We start from the raw sequence: 13,095 nt of genomic DNA on the forward strand, positions 1-13,095 counted from the left end.
AGTGGAAAATTGGGAAGCGGATTTTCTGAGTCGGCAGACATTGCATCCGGGGGAGTGGGAACTCCATCCGGAAATCTTTGCCCAAGTCACTCACCTGTGGGGCATTCCAGACATGGATCTGATGGCCTCTCGTCAGAACTTCAAAGTTCCTTGCTACGGGGCCAGATCCAGGGATCCCAAGGCGGCTCTAGTGGATGCACTAGTGGCACCTTGGACCTTCAAACTAGCTTATGTGTTCCCGCCATTTCCTCTCATCCCCAGGCTGATAGCCAGGATCAAGCAGGAGAGGGCGTCGGTGATCTTGATAGCTCCTGCGTGGCCACGCAGGACTTGGTATGCAGATCTGGTGAATATGTCATCGGCTCCACCTTGGAAGCTACCTTTGAGACGAGACCTTCTTGTTCAGGGTCCGTTCGAACATCCGAATCTGGTTTCACTCCAGCTGACTGCTTGGAGATTGAACGCTTGATTTTATCGAAGCGAGGATTCTCAGATTCTGTTATCGATACTCTTGTTCAGGCCAGAAAGCCTGTGACTAGAAAGATTTACCACAAAATTTGGAAAAAATATATCTGTTGGTGTGAATCTAAAGGATTCCCTTGGGACAAGGTTAAGATTCCTAGGATTCTATCCTTCCTTCAAGAAGGATTGGAAAAAGGATTATCTGCAAGTTCCCTGAAGGGACAGATTTCTGCCTTGTCGGTATTACTTCACAAAAAGCTGGCAGCTGTGCCAGATGTTCAAGCCTTTGTGCAGGCTCTGGTTAGAATCAAGCCTGTTTACAAACCTTTGACTCCTCCTTGGAGTCTCAATTTAGTTCTTTCAGTTCTTCAGGGGGTTCCGTTTGAACCCTTACATTCCGTTGATATTAAGTTATTATCTTGGAAAGTTTTGTTTTTAGTTGCGATTTCTTCTGCCAGAAGAGTCTCAGAATTATCTGCTCTGCAGTGTTCTCCTCCTTATCTGGTGTTCCATGCAGATAAGGTGGTTTTACGTACTAAACCTGGTTTTCTTCCAAAAGTTGTTTCTAACAAAAACATTAACCAGGAGATTATCGTACCTTCTCTGTGTCCGAAACCAGTTTCAAAGAAGGAACGTTTGTTGCACAATTTGGATGTTGTTCGCGCTCTAAAATTCTATTTAGATGCTACAAAGGATTTTAGACAAACATCTTCCTTGTTTGTTGTTTATTCAGGTAAAAGGAGAGGTCAAAAAGCAACTTCTACCTCTCTCTCTTTTTGGATTAAAAGCATCATCAGATTGGCTTACGAGACTGCCGGACGGCAGCCTCCCGAAAGAATCACAGCTCATTCCACTAGGGCTGTGGCTTCCACATGGGCCTTCAAGAACGAGGCTTCTGTTGATCAGATATGTAGGGCAGCGACTTGGTCTTCACTGCACACTTTTACCAAATTTTACAAGTTTGATACTTTTGCTTCTTCTGAGGCTATTTTTGGGAGAAAGGTTTTGCAAGCCGTGGTGCCTTCCATTTAGGTGACCTGATTTGCTCCCTCCCTTCATCCGTGTCCTAAAGCTTTGGTATTGGTTCCCACAAGTAAGGATGACGCCGTGGACCGGACACACCTATGTTGGAGAAAACAGAATTTATGTTTACCTGATAAATTTCTTTCTCCAACGGTGTGGCCGGCCCACGGCCCGCCCTGGTTTTTTTTTTAATCAGGTCTGATATTTTATTTTCTTTAACTACAGTCACCACGGTACCATATGGTTTCTCCTATGCAAATATTCCTCCTTAACGTCGGTCGAATGACTGGGGTAGGCGGAGCCTAGGAGGGATCATGTGACCAGCTTTGCTGGGCTCTTTGCCATTTCCTGTTGGGGAAGAGAATATCCCACAAGTAAGGATGACGCCGTGGACCGGACACACCGTTGGAGAAAGAAATTTATCAGGTAAACAGAATTTATGTTTACCTGATAAATTTCTTTCTCCAACGGTGTGTCCGGTCCACGGCCCGCCCTGGTTTTTTAATCAGGTCTGATAATTTATTTTCTTTAACTACAGTCACCACGGTATCATATGGTTTCTCCTATGCAAATATTCCTCCTTAACGTCGGTCGAATGACTGGGGTAGGCGGAGCCTAGGAGGGATCATGTGACCAGCTTTGCTGGGCTCTTTGCCATTTCCTGTTGGGGAAGAGAATATCCCACAAGTAAGGATGACGCCGTGGACCGGACACACCGTTGGAGAAAGTAATTTATCAGGTAAACATAAATTCTGTTTTTTTTTTTTCTTTCATGATTCAGATAAAGCAGCAATTTTAAGTAACTTTCTGATTTACCCCTATTATCAATTTTTCTTAGTTCTCTTAGTATCTTTATTTCAAAAGCAGGAATGTAAGTTTACGAGCTGGCCCATTTTTGGTTTAGAACTTGGGTAGCGCTTGCTGATAGGTGGCTAAATGTAGCCACCAATCAGCAAGCGCTACCTAGGGTTCTGAAGCAAAAATGGACTGGCTCCTAAGCTAACATTTCGGCTTTTTTGAATAAAGATATCAAGAGGATGAAGAAAATTGATAATAGGAGTACCTTAAAAAGTTGCTTAAATTGCTGCTCTATCTGAATCATGAAAGAAACAATTTGGGTTTAGTATCCCCCTTTAATCTCATAAAGAAAAAAATGTATAAATCTATGAGACTACTTACTGTTAAAGAGGGAATATCCTCTTTCAAATGATGGGTCATGTGGTCCCCTAGATAGCACCTGTCTTATATGCAAATTATACATGTTCTTAAAGGGACACTGTACCCAAAACTTTTCTTTCGTGATTCAGATTGAGCATGAAATTTTAAGCAACTTTCTAATTTAATCCTATTATCAAATTTTCTTCATTCTCTTGGTATCTTTATTTGAAATGCAAGAATGTAAGTTTAGATGCCGGCCCATTTTTGGTGAACAACCTGGGTTGTCCTTGCTGATTGGTGGATAAATTCATCCACCAATAAAAAAGTGCTGTCCAGAGTACTGAAACCAAAAAAAAGCTTAGATGCCTTCTTTTTCAAATAATGATAGCAAGAGAATGAAGAAAAATTGATAATAGGAGTAAATTAGAAAGTTGCTTAAAATTGCATGCGCTTTCTGAATTACAAAAGAAAAAATTTGGGTACAGTGTCCCTTTAACTATTTATATACAGGTTTCTTCTTAATAAAAATTAAATCTGTGCATCATTGAAGCCACTAATGTAAAATAGAAAAGACTCCTCTTGTCTTGCTATGTCCCTAAATATATCACATGGTTAGTTCTAATGAGGAATATTTAATCCTCCAGATATAGGCCTAGTTTGCATTGAAATGCTAAAGTTTGGAAACTGGTGGTAAGAACATTTATCTTTATTAAATTCTATGGAGAATTTTTTATGTTACCACAAGTTTCCAAACTTTACCACCTCAATGGAAACTCGGCCAAAGATAGTAAAACACTACTCGATGATGCTGCCTTTAAACAGCAATGTTGGTGCTTTTTAATATTTCACCAGCTTTCTCAACATCATGTCGGATACCTTTTGAATATATTGCTGCCTTGCAGCACTTTCAATCATTGGGCCTAAGTATAAGGGACTTAGAGGTTTGTGGGCAGTCACAGTTATGTGGGTGGGACCATGTAAGAAGGGACGGGGTCACATGTGGATGAAGTACAGTTCATAAGCATGTCTGGCAGGTCAGTGGGTGTGTCAGTGTGGTCCATTGATGGAGCTAAGGGAAATTCTGCTAATAAGGACATATGGATGTCTTATAGAGACAGCAGAACAGAGCTCAGAATTAGGCACTGCCCCTCTCAAATAGGGACAGTTGGAATGTCTGATAGTATTTAAAGATTTATGTAAAAATGGTTTCTTAACCCTATGCCTATTTTAGATTTTAAGGACCTTGAAAACTATTGAATCCATCAAAAGGAGCTTCTAGAAAGAAGTAGATGCATTTCCCCCTCTCTCTGTGGGAAAGTCAAGTGGTCCATGCAATTTGATGTGCAGTGTTTTTGCCAGTGAGTATCCTCCTCTCTAATTATTGTACTGGCTATTGCATTTTATAGTCCTTAGTAGGCCATTTCTGGAGGAAAGATTTTTTTCATTCATGGCAATTTTGTTCTGAAATAGGAATGACACAAAAGTAGAATTTTAAACCTTTGAATATATTGTTTGATTATGTTTTTAGAAGCATTCTTGCATTTTAATTGTTATTTGTTTTACTTCCTGCAATATCTGAATTTGATGTAGATATTTTTTTTTTTAGTAACCACAACTATGATCCGTTGTGTAGCTAGACTTGTTGACTTCTGCTGTAAAGAAATCTTTGAATTCCTTCCACCACCACTTAGCCTGTGTCCATATGTGAAGACTTGTTGGCAAGATACATTTTGTGTTAATTTACTTTGCCAAGACAATCCCTCTGGCATTTCTTTAGGTTGGCTGTACCTACAAATGACTAGTCTGCGCCAAGTTTAGTGGGAACTCAGAATAAGAGATCTGTTTATTTAATTACATGTGTATCTGAAGTCCAACTCGGAGCAGATGTGATCAGGCCTAGAAATGGATGTTAAGCTGCCAATGCATCCATTTGATTCAGCTCTACAGAAACATTCATTCTCCTGAAACATCTGCATTTAGGTTAAACATTTTTTCTTTATAAATCCTGCTGTTTCTGGCTGATTTCTGTACCTTAGCATTAATAATGCTGCTGAAATCCCAAATATACTAATTATTCTACTAAAATGACATGGCTGTACAATTTTGTTTTTTTACTCTGGACTTCTGCCAGCTGGTTACAGCCCAGGAAAAAAATTATATATTTACATCATAGCTTCAGTTTTAAACTTTTCAACCTTAACATATGTAATTCAAACTATCAACAAATTCCTCTCAAGCTGGGGCCACAGTACTTGCTTCTTTTCTAGGAATTCATACTCAACATTCCCCTCTTTTTCCATGGTTCAAAGGGAAAATAAATTATTTTTTATATACGTAATATGTATCAGAAAAATTATAATATATTGTAAAATGTCTGCATACACATTGTTGAATTATAAAAACAATTTGTATAAAGTTATAGTGCCCATAAATCAGTGGGTGGCATCTTTTTATAATGTATGTTTCCTCCTGTGCTGAGGACAGGTAGGGAATATTCATAAATAGGTCACTAGGTTGTGCAAACAATGGCCCATTCAAAACAAGGGATTGTTCCCTGGACCAGATTTTCATTAGACAATGCAGGTAACCTCCTATGGGGCCTCCTCTGAGACGCATATGTTATGTCCAATTGTTTGCCCAGTACAGCCAACCAGAAGCTGTTCCGGACAATGTATAGCACCTTAGTTATTGGTTTGCAGACTGACAATAAAGAATGCACATTATGAACCAAGCCATTCTCATAAGTCTTAAAGATTAAGGGCTCCATTTATGAAGCAGCAAATGCTGCTTCGGAGTCTCATTGTTTCAGGCTCGCTGGTCCTTAACCTCTCTGTTTCTTTTTAGGTGGCAGATTGAAATCATCCCAATCCGATACAATTGGTTTGATTGACAGCCCCTGCTAACGGCCAATTGGCCTCCAGTGCGCAGGGGGCGGCATTTCAATGATAAATGTCAACAGCGTATGCTATAGCGAATCATGTCTGCTCGACATATGGTAAATCTAGCCCCAAAGCTCAAGAGAGTTCAGTTTCACACAAGTCCATGCCAATACCTAGCTGATAACCTTATAAAAATGCTATTAACCAGAATATGCTCTCCCTATGTGCCACCCCTGTCAAATTCTGTCTAAATTTTGTCCCACCTGGTCCAAAAACAGAGGCAGCCATGCTCCCCACCTAGAGGGACATGAGATCAATTAAATGTGGAATCAAAATGTAGAGAATAAAATGAGAGCAAGAGAAGAGAGGTGTTTAGAGAGGAAAAATATAATATTCAATAGTTGGATATTAAAAAAAAAAAAATCTAAATCGATTTTTTTTGCCCATTTGCCGTTGGCTTTAGGGTGTGAGTACTAGCCCTTGCAGTAAGCATGGCAGAGGCAAACATGCAAATGTCCAGAATAAAAAATAGCAGAATACGTATTTGGTTTGCAGTGATCCCTATGCTAAAAAAGCAGGGACATTGTTTGAGGGTCTAAAAAAGGCTGAAGCCCAGAGTCTCTTCAGTACTTCCACCTTGCAGATAGATTTGTTTCCTGTGCAGAAAGCTGTTACATGTTTACTTAAATATCTGCGGAATGTGTTATGAATGATGTGTGAGTAACAATGAGTAAATTATGTGTGCATTTACAAATCTACCTGTTCTCAAGTGTGCAATAAATGGGGAAACATCCTCACCAATTATTTTATTTCACTGGGCTTTAGCCCAAGATCTTTTAGGATCTTAGCATCAACCCTTGCTAAATTCTAAACTATTAAAAAAAAAAATGATTGTTTAAGCATCATAGCTTAAAGTGATTGTAAAGTTGAATGACTTAAAGGCCAATATTTAAAAATACTCTTAAAAACATGTGCACTAAGTCATTCAACTTTACGATTACGCTTCTTTTTAAAATACTTACCTTTTTGTTACTGTGAACTTCCGATCCTCTGTCCCCATCTCCTTTGGTATTTAGCATATAGATGATGATCCGGCTTCCTCCAATCATTGTGTGCCTCACGAGCTGGATGCCAAAGGGGGCAGACAACGATTGGAGGAAGCAGGATTTGCCATCTATCTGCTCAATGCTGAAGGAAGTGTGGACGGAGGATCGGAAGTAAGTTTACAGTAACAAAAAGCTAAGTATTTTAAAAAGAAGCGTAATTATAAAGTTTAATGACTTAAAGTGTCCATGTTTTAAGAGTATTTCTCCAACATTGGTGTGTCCGGTCCACAGCGTCATCCTTACTTGTGGGAATATTTCTTCCCCAACAGGAAATGGCAAAGAGCCCAGCAAAAGCTGTCCATATAGTCCCTCCTAGGCTCCGCCCACCCCAGTCATTCTCTTTGCCGTTGCACAGGCAACATCTCCACGGAGATGGTTAAGAGTATGTGGTGTCCTTCATACTTTTTCACATATTCAGTAATAAAGTGTGCACTGTTTAAAATTTAAAGAGACAGTAACGGTTTTGTTTTAAAACGTTTTTTGTACTTTCTTGACAAGTTTAAGCCTGTTTAACATGTCTGCACCTTCAGATAAGCTATGTTCTATATGTTTGAAGATCAATGTGTCCCCCCCTTCAAAATTGTGTGATAATTGTGCCATAGCGTCCAAACAAAGTAAGGACAGTACTGCCACAGATAGTAAAGTTGCCCAAGATGATTCATCAGATGAAGGGAGTAGACATAGTTCTACATCATCTCCTTCTGTGTCTACACCAGTTTTGCCCACGCAGGAGGCCCCTAGTACTTCTAGCGTGCCAATGCTTATTACTATGCAACAATTAACGGCAGTAATGGATAACTCCATAGCAAATATTTTATCCAAAATGCCTGCATATCAGAGAAAGCGTGATTGCTCTGTTTCAAACACTGTAGAGCAGGAGGGCGCTGATGATAATTGCTCTGTCATACCCTCACACCAATCTGAAGGGGTCATGAGGGAGGTTTTGTCGGACGGGGAAATTTCAGATTCAGGTAAAATTTCTCAACAGGCAGAACCTGATGTTGTGACATTTAAATTTAAATTAGAGCATCTCCGCACACTGCTTAAGGAGGTGTTATCTACTCTGGATGATTGTGACAACCTGGTCATTCCAGAAAAATTATGCAAGATGGACAAGTTCCTAGAGGTTCCGGTGCACCCTGACGCTTTTCCTATACCCAAGCGGGTGGCGGATATAGTGAATAAGGAGTGGGAGAAGCCCGGCATACCTTTTGTCCCCCCTCCTATATTTAAGAAATTATTTCCTATGGTCGACCCCAGAAAGGACTTATGGCAGACAGTCCCTAAGGTCGAGGGGGCAGTTTCTACTTTAAACAAGCGCACTACTATTCCTATCGAGGATAATTGTGCTTTCAAAGATCCTATGGATAAAAAATTGGAGGGTTTGCTTAAAAAGATTTTTGTACAGCAAGGTTACCTCCTGCAACCCATTTCGTGCATTGTTCCTGTCACTACAGCAGCGTGGTTCTGGTTCGAGGAACTAGAAAAGTCGCTCAGTAGAGTGACTCCGTATGAGGAGGTTATGGACAGAGTTCACGCACTCAAGTTGGCTAATTCTTTTATTTTAGATGCCGCTTTGCAAATAGCTAGATTAGCGGCGAAAAATTCAGGGTTTGCAATTGTGGCGCGCAGAGCGCTTTGGCTAAAGTCTTGGTCAGCGGATGTATCTTCCAAGACAAAATTGCTCAATATCCCCTTTAAGGGTAAAACTCTCTTTGGGCCAGAATTGAAAGAGATTATCTCAGACATCACTGGGGGAAAGGGCCATGCCCTTCCACAAGATAGGCCTTTCAAAGCCAAGAACAAGTCTAATTTTCGTTCCTTTCGCAATTTCAGGAACGGACCGGCTTCCATCTCTGCATCCTCTAAACAAGAGGGTAATGCTTCACAAACCAAACCAGCCTGGAAACCGATGCAAGGCTGGAACAAGGGTAAGCAGGCCAAAAAGCCTGCTGCTGCTAATAAAACAGCATGAAGGAGTAGCCCCCTATCCGGGACCGGATCTAGTAGGGGGCAGACTCTCTCTCTTTGCTCAGGCTTGGGCAAGAGATGTTCAGGATCCCTGGGCACTAGAAATAGTTTCTCAGGGTTATCTTCTGGAATTCAAGGAACTACCCCCAAGGGGAAGGTTCCACATGTCTCACTTATCCTCAAACCAAATAAAGAGACAGGCATTCTTACATTGTGTAGAAGACCTGTTAAAGATGGGAGTGATACACCCAGTTCCAACGGCGGAACAAGGAAAGGGATTTTACTCAAATCTGTTCATAGTTCCCAAAAAAGAGGGAACTTTCAGACCAATTCTGGATTTAAAGATCCTAAACAAATTTCTCAGAGTTCCATCGTTCAAAATGGAAACCATTCGAACGATTCTACCTACAATCCAGGAGGGTCAATTTATGACTACCGTGGATCTAAAGGATGCGTATCTACATATTCCCATCCACAAAGATCATCATCAGTTCCTAAGGTTCGCCTTTCTGGACAAACATTACCTGTTTGTGGCACTCCCATTCGGATTAGCCACTGCTCCAAGGATTTTCACAAAGGTACTCGGGTCCCTTCTAGCGGTTCTAAGACCAAGGGGCATTGCAGTAGTACCTTACTTGGACGACATTCTAATACAAGCGTCGTCTCTTTCAAAGGCAAAGGCTCACACAGACATTGTTCTAGCCTTTCTCAGATCTCACGGTTGGAAGGTGAACATAGAAAAAAGTTCCCTGTCTCCGTCGACAAGAGTTCCTTTCTTGGGAACAATAATAGATTCTTTAGAAATGAGGATTTTTCTGACAGAAGTCAGAAAGTCAAAAATTCTAAACGCTTGTCAAGTTCTTCATTCTATTCCACGTCCTTCCGTAGCTCAGTGCATGGAAGTGGTAGGATTGATGGTTGCAGCAATGGACATAGTTCCTTTTGCGCGAATCCATCTAAGACCATTACAGCTGTGCATGCTGAAACAGTGGAATGGGGACTATACAGACTTGTCTCCAGTGATTCAAGTAGATCAGAAGACCAGAGACTCGCTCCGTTGGTGGCTAACCCAGGATCACCTTTCCAAGGGAATGAGCTTCCGCAGACCAGAGTGGGTCATGGTCACGACCGACGCCAGTCTAGTGGGCTGGGGCGCGGTCTGGGACTCCCTGAAAGCTCAGGGGCTATGGTCTCGGGAAGAGTCTCTTCTCCCGATAAACATTCTGGAACTGAGAGCGATATTCAATACTCTCAGGGCTTGGCCTCAACTAGCAAAGGCCAGATTCATAAGATTCCAATCAGACAACATGACGACTGTTGCTTACATCAACCATCAGGGGGGAACAAGGAGTTCCCTAGCGATGGGAGAAGTGACCAAAATCATAAAATGGGCAGAGGATCACTCCTGCCACCTATCTGCTATCCACATCCCAAGAGTGGAAAACTGGGAGGCGGATTATCTGAGTCGTCAGACATTCCATCCGGGGGAGTGGGAGCTCCACCCGGAGATATTTGCCCAATTGACTCAATTATGGGGCATTCCAGACATGGATCTGATGGCGTCTCGTCAGAACTTCAAGGTTCCTTGCTACGGGTCCAGATCCAGGGATCCCAAGGCGACTCTAGTGGATGCATTAGTAGCGCCTTGGACCTTCAACCTAGCTTATGTGTTTCCACCGTTTCCTCTCATTCCCAGGCTGGTAGCCAGGATCAAGCAGGAGAGGGCCTCGGTGATCTTGATAGCTCCTGCGTGGCCACGCAGGACTTGGTATGCAGACCTGGTGAATATGTCATCGGCTCCACCATGGAAGCTACCTTTGAGACAGGATCTTCTAGTACAAGGTCCATTCGAACATCCAAATCTAGTTTCCCTCCAGCTGACGGCTTGGAAATTGAACGCTTGATTTTATCCAAGCGTGGGTTTTCGGATTCTGTAATAGATACTCTGGTACAAGCCAGAAAACCTGTAACTAGAAAAATTTACCATAAGATATGGAAAAGATATATCTGTTGGTGTGAATCCAAGGGATTCTCATGGAGCAAGATCAAAATTCCTAGGATCCTTTCCTTTCTCCAAGAAGCTTTGGATAAGGGATTATCAGCAAGTTCTTTAAAGGGACAGATCTCTGCTTTATCTGTCTTGTTGCACAAAAGACTGGCAGCTGTGCCAGATGTTCAAGCATTTGTTCAGGCTCTGGTTAGGATCAAGCCTGTTTACAGACCTTTGATTCCTCCCTGGAGTCTAAATCTAGTTCTTTCAGTTCTCCAAGGGGTTCCGTTTGAACCTTTACATTCCATAGATATTAAGTTGTTATCTTGAAAGTTTTGTTTTTGGTTGCTATTTCTTCTGCTAGAAGAGTTTGTGAGTTATCTGCTCTGCAGTGTACTCCGCCCTGGTGTTCCATTCAGTTAAGGTTGTTTTGCGTACTAAGCCTGGTTTTCTTCCAAAGGTTGTTTCTAACAAAAATATTAACCAGGAGATAGTTGTACCTTCTTTGTGTCCGAATCCAGTTTCAAAGAAGGAACGTTTGTTACACAATTTAGATGTAGTCCGTGCTCTAAAATTCTATTTAGATGCTACAAAAGAGTTCAGACAAACATCTTCTCTGTTTGTCGTCTATTCTGGTAAAAGGAGAGGTCAAAAAGCGACTTCTACCTCTCTTTCCTTTTGGCTTAAAAGCATCATCCGATTGGCTTACGAGACTGCCGGACGGCAGCCTCCTGAAAGAATCACAGCTCACTCTACTAGGGCTGTGGCTTCCACATGGGCTTTCAAGAACGAGGCTTCTGTTGATCAGATATGTAAGGCAGCGACTTGGTCTTCCCTGCACACTTTTGCCAAATTTTACAAATTTTATACTTTTGCTTCTTTGGAGGCTATTTTTGGGAGAAAGGTTTTGCAAGCCGTGGTGCCTTCTGTTTAGGTAACCTGATTTGCTCCCTCCCTTCATCCGTGTCCTAAAGCTTTGGTATTGGTTCCCACAAGTTAGGATGATGCCGTGGACCGGACACACCAATGTTGGAGAAAACAGAATTTATGCTTACCTGATAAATTACTTTCTCCAACGGTGTGTCCGGTCCACGGCCCGCCCTGGTTTTTTTAATCAGGTTTGATGAATTATTTTCTCTAACTACAGTCACCACGGCACCCTATAGTTTCTCCTGTTTTTTTCCTCCTGTCCGTCGGTCGAATGACTGGGGTGGGCGGAGCCTAGGAGGGACTATATGGACAGCTTTTGCTGGGCTCTTTGCCATTTCCTGTTGGGGAAGAGATATTCCCACAAGTAAGGATGACGCCGTGGACCGGACACACCGTTGGAGAAAGTAATTTATCAGGTAAGCATAAATTCTGTTTTTTTTTTAAATACTGGGTTTTATATCATTAAACTTTACAATCACTTTAAGACTACTTGTCTATTTTTCTACTTATCACAATTTTATGAATACTTTCACATCACAGTTAAATATTATACTCACACGCACATACTCATACTCTTAAAGGCAGTAATGTATACCCATATTTCATGCAAGTAGGTAGACTGGAAAGATTATTGTGAATAAACACATTACAAGCTAAATGCAACACAGCATAATGTAACGTTCCTGAGAAATAACAGGACCGATGTAGCTACAAACAGGCCTTGGATAAAAAGAGTTTGGTGGCGCATAGATGTATGAAGTGTATTACTGGATTATACTGTTCCAGAAGTTTGGTCTTTTCGGCAGAAATAACATCTGTGGAGTTCTTCCTGCAGTTCAGGAAATTACATTTTCACAAACCTAAACTTTAGTACAGGGGTGGCAGACATTGGCATTAATGTGTAAGGTGATGTAAAAAAAAAAAGTTGAATGCCATGTGAAGTGGCCCTATAATTTGTTTTTGATTATTTTAGAAGCCTCATATTACAATCTTTATTCTGTAATATTTACAAGTGCTGACACAGCCATATGTTATCATGTATGTTTACTAATACATATTACTGTATATTTTAATATATCAGGGTACATTCCCCATGTGAAATTCTGTTCAGTCAGTGTCTGTACGTATTTGCAATCCCATTAGTACAAATACAAAGCAACTTGCAGGCTATTTATGATTCAATCATACATAGGTCAAACATTATATAAAAGGTAGTTCCTATTTGTAAAATATTAGTAGTGGCATTGGTCAGATATTTATTTTATTGCAAGGGCTAGCAGATTATTAGTACTCATGTTCAAAAAAGTTCTCTAACTCTGCTTTAATAAATCAAGAGTTTTTTTTAATCTTTACCTCTGAGTGCTACCAAAATCCATGGTCATTAGCCAAAAGAGGCTAAAAACTTCCTCAAGGTAATTATGACCTTTGGGTTGGACATTCTGATGGTGGGGTTAGGAAGGTTCAGTGGCATGGTCATAGGCAATCTGTCATTGTGGTTGTGTGTCGCATTGTGTGATGTTGGTGGTCTCCTGTTTTACAAAGGGAGACACCAAGGGTTAAAAATAGGATAAAAGAA

General features: G+C 41.1%; 1 long non-coding RNA gene across 1 annotated transcript in view; it reads left to right on the forward strand.

Annotated features, from left to right (window-relative positions):
* LOC128642610 (uncharacterized) overlaps positions 1 to 13,095 on the forward strand; it is a 164,188-nt gene that overhangs the window by 86,330 nt on the left and 64,763 nt on the right. Inside the window, exon 2 of the long non-coding RNA XR_008399692.1 lies at positions 3,875 to 4,001. This is a non-coding gene — a long non-coding RNA (uncharacterized LOC128642610). The remainder of the gene's footprint in view (positions 1 to 3,874; positions 4,002 to 13,095) is intronic.

The sequence above is a fragment of the Bombina bombina genome, chromosome 12, assembly GCF_027579735.1.
Source record: "Bombina bombina isolate aBomBom1 chromosome 12, aBomBom1.pri, whole genome shotgun sequence".
Taxonomy (NCBI): Eukaryota; Metazoa; Chordata; class Amphibia; order Anura; family Bombinatoridae; genus Bombina; species Bombina bombina.